This window comes from Oncorhynchus keta, unplaced genomic scaffold (assembly GCF_023373465.1).
Source record: "Oncorhynchus keta strain PuntledgeMale-10-30-2019 unplaced genomic scaffold, Oket_V2 Un_contig_24031_pilon_pilon, whole genome shotgun sequence".
Taxonomy (NCBI): Eukaryota; Metazoa; Chordata; class Actinopteri; order Salmoniformes; family Salmonidae; genus Oncorhynchus; species Oncorhynchus keta.
Window position 1 is genome coordinate 1 of NW_026283692.1, and position 4,498 is coordinate 4,498.

Genomic DNA, 4,498 nt, shown 5'->3' on the forward strand with positions numbered 1-4,498 from the left:
CTCTCACGTCACCCCGCTCCTCCGCTCTCTCCACTGGCTTCCAGTTGAAGCTCGCATCCGCTACAAGACCATGGTGCTTGCCTACGGAGCTGTGAGGGGAACGGCACCTCAGTACCTCCAGGCTCTGATCAGGCCCTACACCCAAACAAGGGCACTGCGTTCATCCACCTCTGGCCTGCTTGCCTCCCTACCACTGAGGAAGTACAGTTCCCATCAGCCCAGTCAAAACTGTTCGCTGCTCTGGCCCCCCCATTAATTGGAACAAACTCCCTCACGACGCCAGGACAGCGGAGTCAATCACCACCTTCCGGAGACACCAAACCCCACCTCTTTAAGGAATACCTAGGATGGGATAAAATAATCCTTCTCACCCCCCTTAAAATATTTAGATGCACTAGTAAAAGTGGCTGTTTTCTGGATGTCATAAGGTAAATGCCAATTTGTAAGTGGCTCTGGATAAGACGTCTGCTAAGTAACCAAATGTAAATGTAAAATGTAATACCAAGGCAGAGTGTAGTATCAATACTTAGGGGTCATAGGTCATACCAAGGCAGAGTGTAGTATCAGTACTTAGGGGTCATAGGTCATACCAAGGCAGAGTGCAGTATCAGTACTTAGGGGGTCATAGGTCATACCAAGGCAGAGTGTAGTATCAGTACTTAGGTGTCATAGGTCAGACCAAGGCAGAGTATCAGTAGTATCAGTACTTAGGGGTCATAGGTCAGACCAAGGCAGAGTGTAGTATCAGTACTTAGGGGTCATAGGTCATACCAAGGCAGAGCGTAGTATCAGTACTTAGGGGGTCATAGGTCAGATCAGTGATCACGGTTAATATGCATGGACTAGAAACAAACTTTAAAGCCATTTTTCTCAGATTCACTGTTTGTGTAGATGCTCTTTGTCTCTGTAGGACAGTAGTTCAGGTGGCTGTTTGTCTTTGTAGGACAGTAGTTCAGGTGGCTGTTTGTGAAGATGCTGTTTGTCTTTGTAGGACAGTAGTTCAGGTGGCTGTTTGTGTAGATGCTGTTTGTCTTGTAGGACAGTAGATCAGGTGGCTGTTTGTCTTTGCAGGACAGTAGTTCAGGTGGCTGCCCTTGCACTTAGTCTGCCTGTTGTCATGGTTACACCTTCCTGAAAACATTGACTCCATACTTTGCTGAAACCTGTTCTGCCAGTTCATGTCCTTAAAGACTAGAATGTTCCAATGTGGTTCGCCAAAGAGATGACAAGATAGTTCACACATGCATCTTTCAGGGTAACTGTCAAACAGACATGTCACATTTCTGGTTGGTCCATAACTAGTTTCCTGCTTGTAGCAGGCCGTGTTAACAGGAATCCTCTTCTCTAACTAGAAGTCATTTTCTTTATGTTGGTTAGCTTTTAAAGTGTTTGATTGTCACAGACATCAGATTGGTTCAGTGAAATGTGTTGTTTTACAGGGTCAGTCATAGTAGTATGATAGGTGTTGTTTTACAGGGTCAGTCATAGTAGTATGATAGGTGTTGTTTTACAGGGTCAGTCATAGTAGTATGATAGGTGTTGTTTTACAGGGTCAGTCATAGTAGTATGGTAGGTGTTGTTTTACAGGGTCAGTCATAGTAGTATGATAGGTGTTGTTGTACAGGGTCAGTCATAGTAGTATGATAGGTGTTGTTGTACAGGGTCATAGTAGTATGATAGGTGTTGTTGTACAGGGTCAGACATAGTAGTATGATAGGTGTTGTTTTACAGGGTCAGTCATAGTAGTATGATAGGTGTTGTTGTACAGGGTCATAGTAGTATGATAGGTGTTGTTTTACAGGGTCAGTCATAGTAGTATGATAGGTGTTGTTGTACAGGGTCAGTCATAGTAGTATGATAGGTGTTGTTTTACAGGGTCAGTCATAGTAGTATGATAGGTGTTGTTGTACAGGGTCAGTCAACCACTAGTCTATCTGACCATACCAGTTACTGACCCACCACTCTAACCACTAGTCTATCTGACCATACCAGTTACTGACCCACCACTCTAACCACTAGTCTATCTGACCATACCAGTTACTGACCCACCACTCTAACCACTAGTCTATCTGACCATACCAGTTACTGACCCACCACTCTAACCACTAGTCTATCTGACCATACCAGGTTGTTAGGAGTGTTTATCAGACCATGTGGACACCTCCTAGTGGTCTGGTTGTTAGGAGTGTTTATCAGACCATGTGGACACCTCCTAGTGGTGGGGTTGTTAGGAGTGTTTATCAGACCATGTGGACACCTCCTAGTGGTCTGGGTTGTTAGGAGTGTTTATCAGACCATGTGGACACTCCTAGTGGTGGGGTTGTTAGGAGTGTTTATCAGACCATGTGGACACCTCCTAGTGGTCTGGTTGTTAGAGTGTTTATCAGACCATGTGGACACCTCCTAGTGGTGGGGTTGTTAGGAGTGTTTATCAGACCATGTGGACACCTCCTAGTGGTGGGGTTGTAGGAGTGTTTATCAGACCATGTGGACACCTCCTAGTGGTCTGGTCGTTGAGTGTTTATCAGACCATGTGGACACCTCCTAGTGGTCTGGTCGTTAGGAGTGTTTATCAGACCATGTGGACACCTCCTAGTGGTCATTGGTTGTAGGAGTGTTTATCAGACCATGTGGACACCTCCTAGTGGTGGGGTTGTTAGGAGTGTTTATCAGACCATGTGGACACCTCCTAGTGGTCTGGTTGTTCGGAGTGTTTATCAGACCATGTGGACACCTCCTAGTGGTGGGGTTGTTAGGAGTGTTTATCAGACCATGTGGACACCTCCTAGTGGTCTGGTTGTTAGGAGTGTTTATCAGACCATGTGGACACCTCCTAGTGGTGGGGTTGTAGGAGTGTTTATCAGACCATGTGGACACCTCCTAGTGGTGGGGTTGTAGGAGTGTTTATCAGACCATGTGGACACCTCCTAGTGGTGGGGTTGTTAGGAGTGTTTATCAGACCATGTGGACACCTCCTAGTGGTGGGGTTGTTAGGAGTGTTTATCAGACCATGTGGACACCTCCTAGTGGTCTGGTTGTTAGGAGTGTTTATCAGACCATGTGGACACCTCCTAGTGGTGGGGTTGTTAGGAGTGTTTATCAGACCATGTGGACACCTCCTAGTGGTCTGGTTGTTAGGAGTGTTTATCAGACCATGTGGACACCTCCTAGTGGTGGGGTTGTTAGGAGTGTTTATCAGACCATGTGGACACCTCCTAGTGGTCTGGTTGTTAGGAGTGTTTATCAGACCATGTGGACACCTCCTAGTGGTCTGGTTGTTAGGAGTGTTTATCAGACCATGAGGACACCTCCTAGTGGTGGGGTTGTTAGGAGTGTTTATCAGACCATGTGGACACCTCCTAGTGGTGGGGTTGTTAGGAGTGTTTATCAGACCATGTGGACACCTCCTAGTGGTGGGGTTGTTAGGAATGTTTATCAGACCATGTGGACACCTCCTAGTGGTGGGGTTGTTAGGAGTGTTAATCAGACCATGTGGACACCTCCTAGTGGTCTGGTTGTTAGGAGTGTTTATCAGACCATGTGGACACCTCCTAGTGGTGGGGTTGTTAGGAGTGTTTATCAGACCATGTGGACACCTCCTAGTGGTGGGGTTGTAGGAGTGTTTATCAGACCATGTGGACACCTCCTAGTGGTCTGGTTGTTAGGAGTGTTTATCAGACCATGTGGACACCTCCTAGTGGTGGGGTTGTTAGGAGTGTTTATCAGACCATGTGGACACCTCCTAGTGGTCTGGTTGTTAGGAGTGTTTATCAGACCATGTGGACACCTCCTAGTGGTCTGGTTGTTAGGAGTGTTTATCAGACCATGTGGACACCTCCTAGTGGTGGGGTTGTTAGGAGTGTTTATCAGACCATGTGGACACCTCCTAGTGGTGGGGTTGTTAGGAGTGTTTATCAGACCATGTGGACACCTCCTAGTGGTCTGTTGTTAGGAGAGTTTATCAGACCATGTGGACACCTCCTAGTGGTGGGGTTGTTAGGAGTGTTTATCAGACCATGTGGACACCTCCTAGTGGTGGGGTTGTTAGGAGTGTTTATCAGACCATGTGGACACCTCCTAGTGGTCTGGTTGTTAGGAGTGTTTATCAGACCATGTGGACACCTCCTAGTGGTGGGGTTGTTAGGAGTGTTAATCAGACCATGTGGACACCTCCTAGTGGTCTGGTTGTTAATAGAACTACCCCTCCTGGATCCGGGAGAATTGTCATCAACTTACACTAATTAGCAAAACGCAACGGACAAAAAATCTTACTAGAAAATATTCATATTCATGAAATCACAAGTGAAATATATTGAAACACAACTTAGCCTTTTGTTAATCACCCTGTCATCTCAGATTTTGAAATTATGCTTTCCAAATGAAATACCTTTTTAAATATATTAATGAGCATGCTAAGAATACTGTTGTAGGGATATTATCGGTGTTTTAGTTACAAAGTAACACAAAATTGAAGTCACCAAAACGGGAGAAGATATAA

General features: G+C 45.7%; 1 long non-coding RNA gene across 6 annotated transcripts; it reads right to left on the reverse strand.

Moving 5' to 3' along the window:
• Positions 1–2,139: 2,139 nt before the first annotated feature.
• LOC127921931 (uncharacterized) lies at positions 2,140–4,175 on the reverse strand. 6 transcript variants are annotated; one of them, XR_008110001.1, is made up of 4 exons: positions 3,979–4,175; positions 3,692–3,787; positions 3,453–3,500; positions 2,140–2,209 (listed from the first exon to the last, which is right to left on the reverse strand). It is a non-coding gene; the product is annotated as an uncharacterized LOC127921931 (long non-coding RNA). The 6 variants fall into 6 exon arrangements; XR_008109999.1 differs by lacking the exon at positions 2,140–2,209 and adding an exon at positions 2,710–2,830; XR_008110002.1 differs by lacking the exon at positions 2,140–2,209 and adding an exon at positions 2,719–3,068 and having other exon boundaries at positions 4,027–4,175.
• Between the last annotated feature and the right edge of the window lie 323 nt (positions 4,176–4,498).